The 19,402-nt window shown below is 41.4% G+C and overlaps 7 non-coding genes across 7 annotated transcripts; 1 reads left to right on the top strand and 6 right to left on the bottom strand.

Moving 5' to 3' along the window:
* Positions 1–197: 197 nt before the first annotated feature.
* Positions 198–269, bottom strand: trnaq-cug. Its single transcript has one exon. It is a non-coding gene; the product is annotated as a tRNA-Gln (tRNA).
* A 287-nt stretch (positions 270–556) lies between these two features.
* On the bottom strand, positions 557–628 carry trnaq-cug. The gene has a single exon. It is a non-coding gene; the product is annotated as a tRNA-Gln (tRNA).
* A 440-nt stretch (positions 629–1,068) lies between these two features.
* Positions 1,069–1,140, bottom strand: trnaq-uug. The gene has a single exon. It is a non-coding gene; the product is annotated as a tRNA-Gln (tRNA).
* An 808-nt stretch (positions 1,141–1,948) lies between these two features.
* On the top strand, positions 1,949–2,022 carry trnai-aau. Its single transcript has one exon. It is a non-coding gene; the product is annotated as a tRNA-Ile (tRNA).
* Positions 2,023–2,513: 491 nt separating this feature from the next.
* On the bottom strand, positions 2,514–2,585 carry trnaq-cug. The gene has a single exon. It is a non-coding gene; the product is annotated as a tRNA-Gln (tRNA).
* A 288-nt stretch (positions 2,586–2,873) lies between these two features.
* trnaq-cug lies at positions 2,874–2,946 on the bottom strand. Its single transcript has one exon. It is a non-coding gene; the product is annotated as a tRNA-Gln (tRNA).
* A 438-nt stretch (positions 2,947–3,384) lies between these two features.
* On the bottom strand, positions 3,385–3,456 carry trnaq-uug. Its single transcript has one exon. It is a non-coding gene; the product is annotated as a tRNA-Gln (tRNA).
* Positions 3,457–19,402: the final 15,946 nt, after the last annotated feature.

Here is a 19,402-nt window from a genome sequence, read left to right as displayed (position 1 = left end):
AGCAGAAAAGTCCTAGCCGAGGGGAAGAGCCTTTGGAGTAGTATAAGCACAGGAGGCTCACGCAGGGATGCAGGCGGCTGACCCACGGCTCATTGGCAAGGCCTTTCTTTCGGCATCGGTACGTACGTTTCATTTACAGTGTGCACGGATTTCTGCAGTGGCGAAAGCAAGCCAGCTCTGCTGTGTAAAACCGAGGCAGGTTCCACCGAGATTTGAACTCGGATCGCTGGATTCAGAGTCCAGAGTGCTAACCATTACACCATGGAACCAAGACATGCAGAAGGCTGCCCTGCAGCAGCGTGGCAAGCGCAAATCGTTGTAAAAAAAATCTTCCAAGATAGGACCAATCTTCAAACAGGCTTTTTTAAATCTTTTTCTTAAATGTGGAAGTAACACGCAGTTTTTTTGCTTTTTCCTCAGTCTCGCCTTTTTTGGAACCACTCTCCATCTTGTCAAGGCAGTGGAGGGTCTTGGGGCTGTGCGAGCGGTTGACCGCTGAAGGAGTTGCTGATTTTGGGAGAGCAGAAGGCAGGCGGCGGACTGCGAAAAGCCATCCCAGGTCCACCGAGATTTGAACTCGGATCGCTGGATTCAGAGTCCAGAGTGCTAACCATTACACCATGGAACCAACGCACGATCGGCATGCCTCCGGAAGCGTGAGTGTCGTAGATGGTCGTGCAAACAAATTGGCACAGAAACCATGGAGTTTGGCACAAGTGGAATTTCCTTACAACACGGAATTCTAAACAACGGCAGCCTGGTATTTGGACTGCCCTTCTTTGGAACCATTAGGACTTGGCCCGATTCTTCAGAAAAGGAAACGCGTGGATTAGAGGGTATAAGAAGGAGTCCTTTGGTGTGCTTTGTGAAGAGGACCAAGCGGCTGCTTTCCCGTCATGGTTAGGTCGTCCCCTCTTATCCTGATCCCAGAACGCAGGTGGCTGACCACTGTACGAGTTGCAGCTGAGCACTGGGACGGTTCTTCCAGTGAGGTCGTTGGCTGCTTGACGCGATGAATGCGCTTTGGCATAGCTAATTGCTGTTCACTGGAATCTGAAAAATGGTGGAAGGTTCCACCGAGATTTGAACTCGGATCGCTGGATTCAAAGTCCAGAGTGCTAAGCATTACACCATGGAACCGCGGCGCGCATTCTCTGTACCGTCCGTGCCGAAGGCAGTAGGGTCAGCTTCTGTTACAAAGGTTTCTTTTGTGCCGGGTTTTCTGCTTGTAGATCTATTTTAAACAAGACCTGCGTATTGAAGCACCCGCGGCGGAGGGACCAAGAACACACTTGCGACCAAGGTGAAATCCCCGGAGCGGCTTCACGATAGCATATTTTCTTGCTGCCACAAAGCACGGCACCGGCTTCTTTTACGTTCAGTCATTTCGTATAGGGACTTTATATGGCCCATTCCAAATGGGCTCAACAAATATCAGAGTCAAACATCTGCACCTTTCTCCTTGGGGGTCACAGGTGTAGAGTGTTTTCGAGTGATTTCCAACAGCAAGACTTCTCTATAAAAGCGGGGGTTAGAATTTGCAGTGTGGCTTTTCATGAAATCTTGGGCTGCTTTGGATCTATGCCTGGCAAGCTTAAGATGTGGGCAGCATGGTGGGGAAATCAGCAAATAAAGAGGCGACAATGGCAGAATACCTTCTTTGCTTCTGTGTACAGGCAGCATTAACCGTGGCGTTTCATTAATCTTGGCCTGGATTGGAGCCATGCCTCGCAACCTTAAGACTTTGCAGCGTGGCAGGAAATGAACAAATTTTGAGCTGAGAATGTCAGGGTGAAGAAAGGCGCAACTCGTCCTTTGCTCAAAGTTGGCACCGATGCCTAATCATGAGATGATACACGCAACAAAAGTCGAAATACCAGCTAAAAGTGAAGGGCCGCACGGGTGCAAACGCCGGCTTCCGCACAGAGGCCACCTTGCGTGGCTTTCAGGCCGGTTAGCTCAGTTGGTTAGAGCGTGGTGCTAATAACGCCAAGGTCGCGGGTTCGATCCCCGTACGGGCCACGCTGCCTCTTTGCTTTCTTAACCTATTTCTCGTTGCTCAACCGAACTGCCGTCGTAAACTTTGGGTCAATGCATGGGCTCCAGAAGAATTGCCTTTTTTTACGGAGTTCTTTGTCAGCCACTTCACAACCTTTTGTTTTCAGGAAAGCTGTTACATGTAAAGTGACAGTTCCTTTTTCAGGTTTGAAATGAGCTTCGGTGGGAATTACCTGGACTTGTGCTGCAAAAGGCAGTCTGAAGGGTGAGCCCCTATCACGCACCTCTCTGGCTTCAAGAAGGCTTACTATCCCAAGAAGCAGAAAAGTCCTAGCCGAGGGGAAGAGCCTTTGAGTAGTATAAGCACAGGAGGCTCACGCAGGGATGCAGGCGGCTGACCACCGGCTCATTGGCAAGGCCTTTCTTTCGGCATCGGTACGTACGTTTCACTTACAGTGTGCACGGATTTCTGCAGTGGCGAAAGCAAGCCAGCTCTGCCTGTGTAAAACCGAGGCAGGTTCCACCGAGATTTGAACTCGGATCGCTGGATTCAGAGTCCAGAGTGCTAACCATTACACCATGGAACCAAGACATGCAGAAGGCTGCCCTGCAGCAGCGTGGCAAGCGCAAATCGTTGTAAAAAAAATCTTCCAAGATAGGACCAATCTTCAACAGGCTTTTTTAAATCTTTTTCTTAAATGTGGAAGTAACACGCAGTTTTTTTTGCTTTTTTCCTCAGTCTCGGCCTTTTTGAACCACTCTCCAACTTGTCAAGGCAGTGGAGGGTCTTGGGGCTGTGCGAGCGTCGACCGCTGAAGGAGTTGCTGATTTTGGGAGAGCAGAAGGCAAGGCGGCGGACTGCGAAAAGCCATCCCAGGTTCCACCGAGATTTGAACTCGGATGCGCTGGATTCAGAGTCCAGAGTGCTAACCATTACACCATGGAACCAACGCACGATTGGCATGCCCTCCGGAAGCGTGAGTGTCGTAGAATGGTCGTGCAACAAATTGGCACAGAAACCATGGAGTTTGGCACAAGTGAATTTCCTTACAACACGGAATTCTAAACAACGGCAGCCTGGTATTTGGACTGCCCTTCTTTGGAACCATTAGGACTTGGCCCGATTCTTCAGAAAAGGAAACGCGTGGATTAGAGGGTATAAGAAGGAGTCCTTTGGTGTGCTTTGTGAAGAGGACCAAGCGGCTGCTTTCCCGTCATGGTTAGGGTCGTCCCCCTCTATCCTGATCCAGAACGCAGGTGGCTGACCACTGTACGAGTTGCAGCTGAGCACTGGACGGTTCTTCCAGTGAGGTCGTTGGCTGCTTGACGGATGAATGCGCTTTGGCATAGCTAATTGCTGTTCACTGGAATCTGAAAAATGGTGGAAGGTTCCACCGAGATTTGAACTCGGATCGCTGGATTCAAAGTCCAGAGTGCTAACCATTACACCATGGAACCACGGCGGCGCATTCTCTGTACCGTCCGTGCTGAAGGGCAGTAGGGTCAGCTTCTGTTACAAAAGGTTTCTTTGTGCCGGGTTTTCTGCTTGTAGATCTATTTTAAAACAAGACCTGCGTATTGAAGCACCCGCGGCGGAGGGACCAAGAACACACTTGCGACCAAGGTGAAATCCCCGAGCGGCTTCACGATAGCATATTTTCTTGCTGCCACAAAGCACGGCACCGGCTTCTTTTACGTTCAGTCATTTCGTATAGGGACTTTATATGGCCCATTCAAATGGGCTCAACAAATATCAGAGTCAAACATCTGCACCTTTCTCCTTGGGGGTCACAGGTGTAGAGTGTTTTCGCAGTGATTTCCAACAGCAAGACTTCTCTATAAAAGCCACCGCGGTTAGAATTTGCAGTTTGGCTTTTCATGAAATCTTGGGCTGCTTTGGATATATGCCTGCAGCTTAAGATGGGCGGCAGCATGGCGGGAAATCAAGCAAATAAAGAGGCGGACAATAGGCAGAATACCTTCATTGCTTCTGTGTACAGGCAGCATTAAGCCGTGGCGTTTCATTAATCTTGGCCTGATGGAGCCATGCCTCGCAACCTTAAACTTTGCAGCGTGCAGGAATGAACAAATTTTAAGCTGAGAATGTCAGGGTTGAAAAAGGCGCAACTCGTTCCTTTGCTCAAAGTTTGGCACCGATGCCTAATCATTGAGATGATACACGCAAACAAAAGTCGAAATACCAGCTAAAGTGAAGGGCCGCAACGGGTGCCCAAACGCCGGCTTCCGCACAGAGGCCACCTTCGTGGCTTCAGGCCGGTTAGCTCAGCTGGTAGAGCGTGGTGCCCTAATAACGCCAAAGGTCTCGGGGGGTCGATCCCCGCTACGGGCCACGCTGCCCTCTTGCCTTTCTTAACCTATTTCTCGTGCTCAACCGAAACTGCGTCGTAACTGGGTCCAATGCATGCGGCCTCCAGAAGCAATTGCCTTTTTTACGAGTTCTGTTGTCAGGCCACTTCACAACTTTTGTTTTCAGCGAAAGCTGTTACATGTAAAGTGACAGTCCTTTTTCAGCTTGAAATGCAGCTTCGGGGGAATACCTGGAACTTCGTGCTGCAAAAGCAGTCTGAAGGGTGCAGCCCTATCACGCACCTCATCTGGCTTCAAGAAGCTTACTATCCAAGAAGCAGAAAAGTCCTAGCCGAGAGGGAAGAAGCCTTTGGAGTAGTATAAGCACAGGAGGCTCACGCAGGGATGCAGGCGGCTGGACCACGGCTCATTGGCAAGGCCTTTCTTCGCATCAGGTACGTACGCTTTCACTTACAAAAGTGTGCACGGATTTCTGGCAGTGGCGAAAGCAAGCCAGCTCTGCCTTGTAAAACAAGGCAGCGTTCCACCGAGATTTGAACTCGGATCGCTGACTTCAGAGCTCCAGAGTGCTAACCATTACCCACCATGGAAACCAAGAACATGCAGAAGGCTGCCTGCAGCAGCCGTTCAAAGCGCATATTCGTTGTAAAAAAAATCTTCCAAGATAGACCAATCTTCAAACAGCTTTTTAAAATCTTTTTCTTAAATGTTGAAGTAACATGCAGTTTTTTAGCTTTATTCTCAGTCTCTGCCGTTTTTGGAACCACTCTCCATCTTGTCAAGCTGTGGAGCGGTCTGGGGCTGTGCGAGCGGTCCGACGCTGAAGGAGTGCTGCAATTTTGGGAGAGCAGAAGCAAGGCCGGCGGACTGCGAAAAAGCCATCCCAGTTCCACCGAGAGTTGAACTCGGATCGCTGGCATTTCAGAGTCCAGAGTGCTAACCATTACACCATGCCGAACCAACGCACGATCGCATAATGCCTCCGGAAGCGTGAGTGTCGTAAGCATGTCGCTGCAAACAAATTGGCACAGAAACCAGGAGTTAGGCCACAAGCTGAATTTCCTTACAAACACGGAATTCTAAACAACGGCAGCCTGGTATGTGGACTGCCCTTCTTTTGCAAAACCATTAGACTTGCCCCGATTTCTTTAGAAAAGCGAAACGCGTGGATTAGAGGCGTATAAGAAGGAGTCCTTTGGTGTACTTTGTAAGAGGACCAAGCGGCGCTTTCCCGTCATGGTTAGGTCGTCCCCCTCTTATCCTGATTCCAGAACGCAGGTGGCTGACCACTTACGAGTTGCAGCTGAGCACGGGACGGCTCTTCCAGTGAGTCGTGGCTGCTGACGGATGAATGCGCTTCTGGCATAGCTAATTAGCTGTTCACTGCGAATCTGAAAAATGCGTGGAAGGTTCCACCGAGATTTGAACTCGGAACGCTTGCGATTCAAAGTCCAGAGTGCTAACCATTACACCATAGAACGCGCGCGCCGCATTCTCTGCTTTACCGTACGCATATTTTTCTTGCTGCCACAAAGCACGCACCGGCCTTCTTTTACGTTCAGCTCATTTCGTATAGGGACTTTATATGGCCCATTCAAATGCGGCTCAACAAATATCAGAGTCAAACATCTGCACCTTTCTCCTTGGGCGTCCACAGGTGTAGAGTGTTCTCGAGTTGATTTCAACAGCAAGGACTCTCTATAAAAGCGGGTTAGAATTTGCAGTGTGGCTTTCATGAAAATCTTGGCTGCTTTGGATCTATAAGCCTGGCAAGCTTAAGAATGTGGCAGCATGGACGGGAAATCAGCTAAAATAAAGAGCGGGACAAGGCAGAATACCTTCTTTGCTTCTGTTACAGGCCCAGCATAAGCGTGGCCGTTTCATTAATCTTGCCTGCGATTGGCAGCCATGCCTCGCAACCTTAAGACTTTGCCAGCGTGGCAGGAAGTGAACAAATTTTGAGCTGAGAATGTCAGGGTGAAGAAAGCGCAACTCGTCCTTTGCCTCTAAGTATGCACCGATGCCTAATCATAGATGATTACACGCAAACAAAAAGTCAAAATACCAGCTAAAAGTGAAGGCCGCACGGGTGCAAACGCCGGCTTCCGCACAGAGCCCACCTTGCGGGCCTTCAGGGCCGGTTAGCCCTCAGTGTTAGAGCGTGGTGCCAATAACGCCAAGGTCGCGGTTCGATCCCCCGTACGGCCATGCTGCCTCTTTGCCTTTTCTAACCTATTTCTCGTTGCTCACCGAACTGCCGTCGTAACTTTGGGTCAAGCAGTGCAGGAGCGAGGGAATTATGGGGATTTGTTTACAGAGCTCAGTGTTTTTTTGCCTTTAAACTTTTGATCATCTGAATAGGCAAAATAGGGATAACTTAAGCAGGCACTATGGAGAGAACTTTAATTAGCCTTTCCTTAAACACCAGGGAGTCCATTTATCAAAATCTCATTGTTAATGGTTTTCGAGGTTTTGGAAAACCACAAGTGATTCATTAAAACAGTCTTTAAAAAGCCTTTAAAAAAAAAAGTGGAATTCAATAAAAGTGCGAATACAATATGAAAAACACAAAATCTCTCACATTTTCAACAAATAGAGCATCCGAAAAATCGGAAAACTTCTGATACCCTGAAGCAATGAAAGATCCTTCAGTTGGAGAGGAGAAAAAATGCAATACCCAGACTCAAGCTTTTGCAGTGACGCAGTAGAGAAGAAAAAAACACCTATTGATTTTAATGCATTTGGATTGAGAAAAAACATAAGAAAAAAACTGCCCTTTACTTTATCGTATTTGGGAGGTGAGAAAAAAAGTTGGCCACTGGAAAATGTTGTGCCATCTTTGCAAATTTTTACTATTATGTGTATTATGCTCAGTAGCAGCAACGCAATTTTTTTGGTTGAAAGCAAAATGGACGGGGATTTGCCTCATTGACTACTTCCAGCTTCAGCTTTTAGATACATAATTAATGGCAATATAAAAATCAGAAAAGAACGAAACTGCCAAACCGCTAAGTGCAGACAATGCAGTAAGTATTACCAAATCAATTCAGTTTTTGCCGGCCTAGATCCCCTTTTAGCCACCGAGTTATGCAACATTAGGATCAAATGCAAAGCTACTGGTTTTATAACTACTGAGAAAGGCGAAATTGCTTAAAAAAACCTTTAATATGGCCTAAAATGCGACTCTATGGGAGAATGCGTCTGTAATTTGGAGCTTTAACAGGTTCCAGATAAGGGCCCCATACTTGTTATATAAAAACAACACAAAGAAAAATGTTCACAACTAAATAGCATTTTAAATTGTTTAGTTTATATATTATCAGGGAAAAGTGACGCAAGTATTATATACAGCTTTGGGCCATGCTAAAATAACCTATTTAACCAGAAACATACAAAAATGACACATGCTACAGAAAAAAATGGTAATACTGTCAATAAAGTTTACTAAGCGGACAGATTTATAACATCTGCATTTTCATGGTTTAGAGGTTTTTTGAAACCACGACAAATCTCAATTCTACTAAAAACACAAATGTCAAGTCATATTTTAGAATCCAAATGAAAAAGCCTGAACCAAATGGAAAGTGGAACAAAAGGAAAAGAAACACACAAAACCACAATTCTTTTTGTGTTTTTTTCATTTTTTCACAAATCTCCCTGGACCTTTAAATTGAAAAAAAAACCCTAAAAGGCCAAATTAAATACAGACACAAATTTGCCTAGGACAACCCCCATTGGAAGCTACATGATCTTGACAGCTAGATGGCAAAGTTTTAAAAAGTGGTTTTTATGGTTTTGTGCTTAATAAATCATAAAAAAAATAGTTTCTTTTTCACAAAAAATCAGGTTTTAGCTGAAAAAACACAAATACTAACGTTAGTAAATCTGCCCCTTGGTGTGGTTGAAACTGTGTCTATATGGAGCAATTAACGCAAAAGAAATAACTAAAACCAACTGCCATTGTGCGTTATACTGTAACCATAAAAAAACTGTCATATCTTCGTTGTATCCAAGTACCAAACTCAATATTTGCAGCGACAGGAAACTGTATAGAAACAGAAAATAAGCGCATTATATAATCAAACTTCAATGATCTCAAAAAATGTATTCGGAAAAAAAAAACTTGCTTTAAAAAAAAAAGATTTATCAAAGCTCAAAGTATCTTTTCCTTGTGAAATGTAATGCGTTTCCTGCCCGCACCATTGGATTTGTATTACAGTTATGGAATGACTACAATAAAACAATGCGTCTAGCTCATTTATAAAGATGCCACCTTTCTCTTGCTATTAGCCAAACATTCAGTTGCCAGGATGCTAAATTCAGTCCAGTCCAGATGACTTGTTCAAAAGTTTTTGCCAGTGTTTATCACAACACAATGCCTATAGCGGAACTTCTGAAAGTTTTTTTCACCATCTTTCACTCAGAAGACAAAGCTATAAAAGGATAATAAAGGCAAAATATATTTTCCCACGCGTGCATAACATTGAAAATGAAGCGTTATTAACTTCCATAAAGTATAGAAAAAGGAAAAAAAATTCTCAGAAAAAAAGGCCTCCTGCGTATTCTGAATGCCTATATATGCTGAGCCCTTTCTTGCCCAATCTTATTAATTCTATTTGCTCAAGGAAAAGAACATTATAAGTTAAAGAGCTCCTCCAATTTGCCACCTAATAAAAATGTATTGAAAGCAAAGTTTTATTAGCTTTTTTTCTAAATGCATAGATACATTCTATGCTTCTGTTTAAGAACATTTTATTGTATATCTCATCATTTTGAGCTCAACTTTAAATGTATTTCTAGTAAGACACACTAGGCTACTAGTAGCAGCTACTTTTCACAGCTACAAAACACCAGGAAATATCCTGCCATAGACAATACCAGAATTGCCTGGCTGCCTAAAACACACTTTAGCAGTTATCAGATAAATGATCAGGCATTGTCTTTTTAGTACCCCAAGTAGCTGCACTAGTCGCTCGTGTGTCTTCACCCTACATGGGGCAATTATAATAAACGTACTTACTATATGGTCTTTTTCAACTCGAGTAAAATAACTCGATGTATGCAAAAACATTGCCTATTCTTTTAATTAAAAAAAACACATTTCTTTATAAAACAGCTAACATAGAATTGTTTTGCTTTTCACACAAAAAAAAAAAATTAGAAGCCTTCTTGAGAAACTTTTGCAATTTACATTGTTTTTCTAAGATATTATCTAGGCGGCTTTGAGTAGAAACAAGCTGATGAAAGCCCAGAGCGTCAGCAGGCCCTAACTGCAGTATGCTCTTAAGCGCCACTTCCCTGTGTTCAGTCTAAACCCTCAGCTGCTCATGTTTATGGCCTACTTTTTATTCTGCCTGTAAAATAAAATTCGCCTAATAAGCTCGTGCTTAAATTAAATGGTGAATTTTTTTACACCAGATTGACAAAAATTTGACGCCACTTGACCTTGGTTAAGTTCCTAGAAAAGAATCCCAAAAAAATTATTTTTTATGTGTAAATTGTGCTCAGGGAGCGCCCCAAGTCAAACCTTTTGCATATAGCACAGTTTACCTAAAACTTGATAGTTTTCTCATACAGACACATTAAACACCATTTCTCAAATTATAATAAATGTAACATTCTCTTTAATGAGAGCTGTATCCAGATAAGGCAGAAACAAAATCATTGATTTATTGCAGTATATTTTACCTCCACAATGGTCACTGCCTTCTGTTATTTTTGTGCATGCGCACTATTAATCTCCCCTGCTGACCTTGATGTTGTACCTTGATACTATTAAGATACAGTAAAACATATAAACAACGAACTGCTGATAATCACAGTCTTACTGTGCTGCGTGACTTTCATGAGTAGCCAAAAGGAAGAGGCAAGTGGCTTGCAACCTAGTGTCTCCAAGGCAATGAATGCTAGAGTTCCTATTGGACTGACGGAGCATAAAAATGATAATATACGCTTCTCTCATGGAAATAAGAATTCTTAACAGCATAGTGCAAGAACCAAAGTTTGTGATTACTGTATAACAGTATAAATAATAGTGGGGAGGATGCGGTGACATGTGACACATACAGGCAAGCACAGTATGCATGTTTACCTTAAAAATCAAGTGTGTTTTTGTACCCTGCTAACTTTAGCTTCTTAGAACTAATACACCTTGTCCAACATCTACATTAGATCTGGGTGCACTATTTCCAAACTAGGAAATACATAAATTGTTGCATTTACCCAGACCCTATTAATATGCATCAACATTCATGCGGTACAGGCATGTCAGTTTGGGGACCACTTACTATTATAACACTGCAGTGTCAAGCTTAGCACAGCATTCTTAACAATGACTTCTATACCAAACCCACTGTAACAGCACATAAAATTTAAAACCACTTTTCTAAAGTTAAAGTGCTTGATGCAAAGCATCCACCTTCCTTTATCACAAAAACCAGATACATATTTTTACGCACTGGTAGCCAGAATCAAAAATGTAGAATACATTTACCCTCGTCCTGACTCACTCATTCGAGTTTACAGAACCATTCCCTTGCCCATTATTTGCTATTCAGCTCCTGAATGTTTCTCATTTTGCGAACTGCCACATGCAATGCTTCGCACAATGAGGCTGCTATATAGGTCGTGTAATTTAGGCCACTCAGAAGAAAATCTACTTTCCAAATAAGTAAGGTTCCAGAGGCAGTTAAAATTATAACTTTTAGGCCAAATTAAATTGTAACCAATAAATGGGTTGTATGTCTGTTCCACCTAAGCAGACATTCCCTAAAACTAAACATACAGCAAGTCTGAGTTTGCCATATATCCTTGAGTCCAAGGCCATGGGCACACAAAGACTCTGCATCTCTCAAGATGAGCGGAAACAGATTCACTTGCTTTCCCAGCTCAGTTTATCTGCATGAGTCAGGTGCACAGAGCGCGGTGGAGGTTGGCGCGGAAAAACGCGAAACAGGCACTCTGCTTCATCTACCTGCACTCAGATGGAAGCTGACTATTCAATGCAGAAAGCGGAGCTGCCAGAAGGGAGTGGAATCCACTTCTCTCAGCTGCCGCAGAATGCACAACAGGCAGAGAGAAGCTGCGGCCAAATGCTTTGTATTTCCATGGCCTTTAAGGCAAAAGAACTGGGCTTTCATGCACTTTGTCTGGTGATTGTTGCATGGAACACAACAAATCACATGTGTAGGCCCAGGCAATTGCCTTCAAGTACAGTGTGATGGGATTTTAGGCATTTTGTTATCTTTTAAACCACTTACTGAGGGATATATCACATGTGCTTTGCTAGCCATGCGTGCTCCCAAGGAAAAAAGTGGGACCAGTCAAAAAACACCACTGACTGGTAGAAGAAGGAAAAAAAAACCACCGAGGTGTTTTAAAAAGCACCTGTCATACATTTGGCCGATATGAAACAAGAACAAATTAAATGGCACCGCAAGCCTACACCGCTGGAAATGCAGGCATACATTTTAAAAAAAGAAAATTTATGGCAATGGCACATAAGGCAATTATTTGATTGCTTTTTTGTTGCCCTGTGGTTTGCAGCTTGTTGCGGCAGGGGATTACTTGAGAAATCTCTCTCCATTCACATACATCAATATATGATACAACAATTTCCATTTACCTAAGAAACTGATTATTTGCTGCTGCATTAGATATTTCAGAGGGAAAGAACAGTGAATTTTGCAGTTAAACATTTCAGATTAAACATTATATATTATGTTTGTTATTTAACCCAATGCGGCCAAGCTTATAAGTTTGGCCAACAAACATGGCCCCTGTAAAGAACCCTATTGTGCCCACCAAATGTACCATGAGCTCCATGTCCCAATTTGTGCCCAATTAATTTGTTGTGCAGATTTGTGGATCAATAGTAAATAGTCCTCAATATTTTTGTTGTATCTGCACTGACATTTCATCTGTTCCAGTAAATGAATGACATAGTTAGCAAAAATAAGCTACCTGTACAACCTGTAAGATAGGGACAACAGATATCATTCGGACACACTACTCTTAACATCATTAAAGAAAATGTTTCCCTAAGAAATGAGCTTTGTTATGTATTAAATTATAAGTACCATCAACTGTAGAGACAGAAATTTTAATCCTGCAACATTGAATGTTCTGTGCGTGCTTTCATATGCTTCAGAAGCTTTGTATGAATTTAAATGAATGGAAATGAAAGAATTTTTGCTATTTTGCTGCACCATAATCACACTTGGCTGTCCCTTTAGGGTGAGATGCAAGCGGCGGTTTATCACGGTGTGGAAACATTTTAAAAAGGTTGCGTGCGACCATTTGCATTGTGCGGCTTACCAAATCACCACCGTGTGAGTTTTCACTCTAGCCAGAACTAAAATTTGCGGCCTTTGGCCATAAAGTGTCAATGATCCTTGTTAGCTGTTTGGATACTATTTGCCTGCAATGTTAAACTGATGAGGGGTCCCCCTGGAGCTACCACCTCCACAAAGAATGTGACAGTTCACTCTTCCCACCAGTGCTCTTCATACTTGCGCTTAAAAAATGGATAAAAGGCATCATTTTGATAACCTAGAAGCAGAAATGAGAGTAGAACTAATGCACAATTTAGTGCAACTGAGCCTTAAAATCTGGTATAGCAACTAAATACGCAGCTTCCCAGCAAGTAGTTATACTGAACAATGCATGTTACTATAAAATTATAAGAAAAAATACGTTAAAAAAAAAAAATCAAGGATGTCATAATTTATAAACTTGCTGCCACCTTCTTGACAACATCAAAACGGTAATCTTTATTTTAAACACCCTGGACAGAAGAAAAGTTCCAATAAGAAAGACTGTTACTGCTCTGTGAAGTTAAAAAATCTATGCAATATCTGACCAATTGTGTCAGGGGGGCAACGGACAAGCAGGGTCAGACTGGGAATGCGGGCACTGGGAAAAAACCTGTCAGGAACCAGTCCCGACCACCTGCTCGCGATCCCCCGCCGAATCCCTCCCCTCGCATGTCTCTTACTCATGCTCAGGCGAGGACGTCAGCTGGGTGGCGAGGCCCCTGCGGGGTATGGGGGAGCAGGGAAGGCGGCCCTCACCCCAACCGACCCTGTGGACAAGGGAAGTAGCTGTCGAACTCATAGAAAATAAACAGGTAATTTAAAACCAATACAAAAGCGGCTATACAACATATTTAAATTACTCAACCAACCTGGCCTCTGCATTACTTCAAATACCATAAAAATGCTGAGCGCAGCCTCTTCTCAAAAAATTAAAGTAAGCCATAATTAAATATAAAAAACATAATAAATATGGAATGATTACTCCACAAACCCAATTCATCCCTCTTAAAGAAAAAACAAAGAGGGAAAAAAAAAAACTTTGGTCTTGCCATGTTTTAAAAAAAAAAAAAAAAAAAAAACAATAATAATTATAAATAAGCTGTAATTCCTTTAATTTGCAGAATAAAAAACCAATAAAAACAATTTTCCTTGCTGGTCAATGACAAGTCTGAAATAAACGTTGCTCATATTACATAAATGTTCTAAATAGTTTAGAGGTGGACAGAAATGTTCATTGTATTGCTGGATACTGCATAGCTTACCTCTCTCTAATGGGCAAATTGAAATTTTTTTTATCAACTTTCCGGCAGATTCCTTGTCTTTAATGTTGACCTCTTAGATGAACACACAAGTTCTGACACAATTCATGCACAAACAAACTGTGCAGCTACTAAGGCATTTTTGCACACGCACAAATATTTCAATACTTGCTTAGTCCCACCTCTCTTTCTGTGGGCTATTATTAAGCATTATTTAACACTTTACACACTGCCATCTGAATACAAGACCAAAAGATATGGAAAGGCAAGTTATACACCCTTGTAAAAATGTGCTTCAGAGAAGTTCTAAAAGGTGTATTTTAAAGAAATATTAAACATGGAAAAAAGCTGCTATGACCATTGCCAGTTATTCAAAGTCTTTCTGTACTTATTCCTGCCTGAATTTGTCCCTTTAAGTTACATCAAGGCCAGACTTTGTAATAGAGCAAGTCAGTGTTGGAACAGATGGAGGTAAATCATCAGCCCTAACTGCTAATATGCCAGTTGATCAATAAAATTTTAAACACTGCTTGAAATAAATAGGCCCTAAATATTATTTTATTCTAAATATAATATGCTCATTGTCTAAGATAGCCAAATAAGGGGATGTTTGCCTGATCTGGCCATCAGGTCAACAACTGGATAACTTTAGCTGCTACAAGACCCTTAGGAAAGTAACACATCAAAAATGCCGATCCATTTTTTTCACCCACTAGATTTCAAATGCTGCCCAGAAAGATTATTTTCAATCGTTTTCCCTCATTTATGGCCCACATAAAGCTACAGGCTTGCGTCTGGAGGCCAAGTCAGCAGCACATTGGCGGTGTACGAACACCATTTAATTACCCCTGTGACTAAAAACTGATAAAATGTTTGATGACTAAGGAAACATTGCTTCATACTTAAAAAAATGATGTTTGCAGTAATGGATTCTGTTGCTTGATAAGAAAATTAAGAAAAATAACCAATTATGGCTATAAGTTATAAAGGATATTTCATCAGCATTAGATTAGTTATTAGAAAATATGAGAAGATAAAAAGATAAAAAGAAAATCACAACACAGAGATATTATACGGGAAAAGTAGATGCTTACTGTTAGGACTTATTACAAAATCGGTCATAGGTGCATACAGACAGAAATCTTGGCATTCTTTGCTTTGTTTAATGCACATCCCACTGTTACTTGAAACCTCCAAGGTGTTCAAATTTTGTAATTTCAACAAACCAATCCATGAAAACATTAAAAATTAAGCACTTTGTGATTATTTTATAGGAATACCAAAATGCCAGTCTCCGGTGCAGTACATTCCCTTATCAATGCTATTGATCATGCCAAATTTTTATGTCCAGCCATAAAAATGGCTCACACACAGCACAACTAACAAACAGCATGAGAATATCATACAATTTTTAAAATATAATTCAAAATGTCACAGACTTAGGCAATTGTGTCATTGGTAACATGATGCGAGTAAAAAGTTGTTATCTGAATGGCGCTTTGGGAATGCTCCAATGTTTGAGCTGCAACTTTTGGCTTTGAGGGTTTGTGGCAGTGGTTGGGTTTTTTGTAGAGTGCAGCCATTCACAACAGTGGACCAAAGTATCATGAACTGCCTTTTCCCACCATGTTCTTTTGATACACTCAGACAATTGAAGTAAGAGTTTGCTGAGGACTATCAAGCAATGGATGTTGCCTACTTGTTGTGGAGGAAGTCCTGTGTTTGTGGCAAGAGAACACTTGGACTGGAGTAAAAGTCTTTATCACTTGGCAAGAAAGAACTGTACTTGGTAATGATGGTGAAGAGCTAGTTCGAGCATTGACAGATCCTGAAGCACAGGAACTATTTATAAGCAAGTTGCACAACTTCCAAAGGCCCTCGATGGCAAGACATGATGGTTTTACATGTGTAAGCATTCTGTTTTCTTTTTTCTTCCATTGACAAAATCCAGTGCATTACAGATGCCTAGCTGCATTCGTCACTGTTCAACACGATAAACTAAGTCTGTTGGACATGTGGCCACTTCTCCCTGCTCTACATCAGATGCATATCATATTCAGAGGCAAATGGAAGGGCGGCTATACTTTCTGCTTCTGCGAAGCTGAAGGGAAAACAATTTCTCTTGCAACAGTTACATACTTCTTTTGTAGAGGATTATCACATTCTGGTCAATAGAGGGGAATCAGTTAGCGAATCACAGGAAGAATTATTTTTGATACTTAACATTGCACTTTCACTTATGAGATGCAGACAATATATCAGCAGACACTCCCCAGTTGTAATTCTTCTTTTTGGGCAAGTAGTTTTTTTCTAAGCCCATTGTTTTGCGTGGCAGTCTATTAAAGTATATTTCAGGCTTACACCACTGTCTAGTTGTGCAGCGTGTTCTGGCAATCATTTGGAGTCTCCACTATGCGAAACATTTGGTGAATACAATGGATATCTTCATTTTTAAACAGATATGAATGAAATCTCAACACATTCTGCACCTTTAAGTGGTTGAGCAGACATTGACTTTACTTACTTCTTTTTATATCTTTTCATGTTCAGGGTGGGTATTACTCTGATAAACTGCTAAGGGATTTCCAGCAGGCAAATTGTTTGTTGCTGCTTAGCACCATTTTAGAAGATCTGTTTCCTGATGGTTTCAACATTACTGCCTCTTCCACAACATGGGGTGGGGTGTCCATTATACGGTGAGCTGGATGAGAGGTTTTTAATTTATCAAACAGTGTTTTGAGTTATTCTCATTAATTTCCATCGGAAACTGTTTGAGCATCTCTGGGGTGTCTCAAGTGAAACTACCTTCTCTCCATTTGCCCTTTAGCAGGCTCGACTGGGTGGAGATCAACAGGAATATCTTGTCCAGAGTCTTTTTGGTAATTCCTCAGGCTTTTCTATAAAAAAAAACCAAAAAAAGCATAAAATTACCAATACTTTTTTTTTCATATTGAATTGTGATAAATTTAGAATCAGTGCATGGTAACAAAAAAACAAGGTCCTTGGTCAAATACCATAACATGATAAGTATTGATCGAATGAACACTGCTTGCACTCCAACATATGTGGAAGAAAGCAGACTCATATATTATTTATTTTCTCATTTTTTTAGCATACTTACTCATCACTAGCTTATTAGATTTGATTTCCTCTTATTTATTGACACCTTCCGTATACTTTAGCTTTCCTTGAGCCTCTAATAAGTCTCTAATTAAGATTTCCACCAATTCTGATCTATTTATTGAAAACACATAGCGGGCTGATTATACTAAGACACGATTCGAATCCGAATTTGGAAAAATTCAATTGGAAACGAACATTCGACTTGTTCGTATTTTTTGCGATTTGTTCGCGTCTTGCGATTTCTGCGAAAAAACGCAAGTTTTCGTAGCCATTCCGGAAAATGCGGCAAAAGTCGCGATTTTTTCGTAGCCGTTAAAACCTGCGCGCAAAGGTCGCCGCCTTTTTCATAGTGTTAAAACTTAAAGCGCCGACTTTTCGCCGGCAAGTTTTTAACGCTACAAAATCGCGAGTTTGCGCAACTTTCGGAATGGCTACGAAAAACTCGAGTTTTTTCGCAAAAATCGTAAAGACGCCGATAAAAATCGCAAAAAATTACGAAAAAAATCGCAACAATACCGCATCATTACAAAAAAACGCAATCGGACGCCATTTCACGCCCGTTCGTGGGGGTTAGTAAATGTGCCCCATAGGTCAAGTTATATAACATGTTATATACTTGACTATGGGGCAACATTTTACTAACCACGAAGCGGCTGAATGCGTCCGATTTGCGTTTTTTGTAAATGCATCGGTATTTTGCGATTTTTCGTATTTTTGCGATTTTTTCGGCGTGCTTTACGATTTTTGGCGAAAAAACTCGAGTTTTTCGTAGCCATTCCGAAAGTTGCGCAAACTCGCGATTTTTTGTAGCGCTTAAACTTGCGCGAAAGTCGCGCCTTTAAGTTTTACACTATTGAAAAAAGGCGCGACTTGCCGCGCAAGTTTAACGCTACGAAAAAAATCGCGACTTTCCGCATATTTTCGGAATGGCACGAAAAAATTGCGTTTTTCTGCAAAAAATCCAAAAGACGCCGAAAAAATCCGCAAAAAAATACGAAAAAAGTCGCCAAAAATGTTCGTTTCAATTGGAATTTTTCCAATTCGATCGAAATCGTGTCTTAGAAATCAGCCCTATGTGTTTCAATAAAATAGACAGAATTGGTGGAAATTCTTATTAGAAGACTTATTAGAGGCTCAGAAAACTAAGTATACGGAGTGTCAATAAATGGAAAGGAATCAAATCCTATAACTAGTGTGATAATAGCTAAAAAAAATGAGGAAATAAAATAATATATGAGTCTCTTTACTTCCACATATGTTGGAAGTGCAAGCAGTGTTCACTTCGATCTAATTACCTATATGTATTATGTATTTGACAAGGACAATTAGTTTTGTTACAGCAATTGATTCTAAATTATCACATTCAATATTGAAAAAAAAGTATTTTGGTAATTTATGGCTTTTTTTTTGCGTGTTTTTATAGGAAAAGCTGAGGAAATTCCCAAAAAGACTCTGGACAGATATTCCTGTTGATCTCCACCCAGTCGCAGCCTTGCTAAAGAGGCAAATGGATAGAAGGTAGTTTCACTGGAAGAACACCCAGAGATCTCCAAACAAGTTCCGATGGATATTAAATGAGAATAACTCAAACACTGTGAATAAAATTAAAAAACCTCTCATCCAGCTCACAGTATAATGGGACACCCACCCCATGGTGTGGAAAAGAGGCAAGTAATGTTGAAACACATCAGGAAACAAGATCTTCTCAAAAATGGGCTAAAGCAGCAAACAACAAGTTTCTGCTGGAAATCCCTTAGCAGTTCTCAAGAGTATCCACATACACCCTGACATGAAAAAAGATATAAAGAAGTAAGTAAAGTCAATGTCTCGCAACCACTTAATGGTGGAAGAATTGTGTTGAGATTTCATTAATATCTGTTTAAAATGAAGATATCCATTATTCACCAAATGTTTCCATAAGGGAGACTCCAAATGATGCCAGGAACCAGTGCACAACTAGACAGTGTGTTAAAGCCTGGAATATACTTCTATAGAACTGCACAAACAATTGGCTTTAGAAAAAACTACTGCCCCAAAAAGAAGAATTACAACTGGTGGGAGTGTCTGCTGGATTATTGTCTGCATCTCAAAGTGAAATGTGAAATGTTAAAGTATCAAAATAAATTCTCCTGTGTTCGCTAACTGATTATCCCCTCTATTGCCCAGATATTTTGATAATCCGACTACAAAAGAAGTATGTAACTGTTGCAAGAGAAATTGTTTCCCTTCAGCTTCCAGAAGCAGAAAGTAATAGGCGCCCTTCCATTGCGTCGAATATGATAATGCATCTGATGTAGAGCAGGAGAAGTGGCCACCCATGTCCACAGACTTCAAGTTTTATCGTGTTGAAAAGTGACGATGCCAGGCTAGCATACTTAT

The sequence above is a fragment of the Xenopus tropicalis genome, chromosome 4 (assembly GCF_000004195.4).
Source record: "Xenopus tropicalis strain Nigerian chromosome 4, UCB_Xtro_10.0, whole genome shotgun sequence".
Lineage (NCBI taxonomy): Eukaryota > Metazoa > Chordata > Amphibia > Anura > Pipidae > Xenopus > Xenopus tropicalis.
Note: the sequence above shows the minus strand (reverse complement) of the source record. Positions and strands in the feature narration are given on the sequence as shown.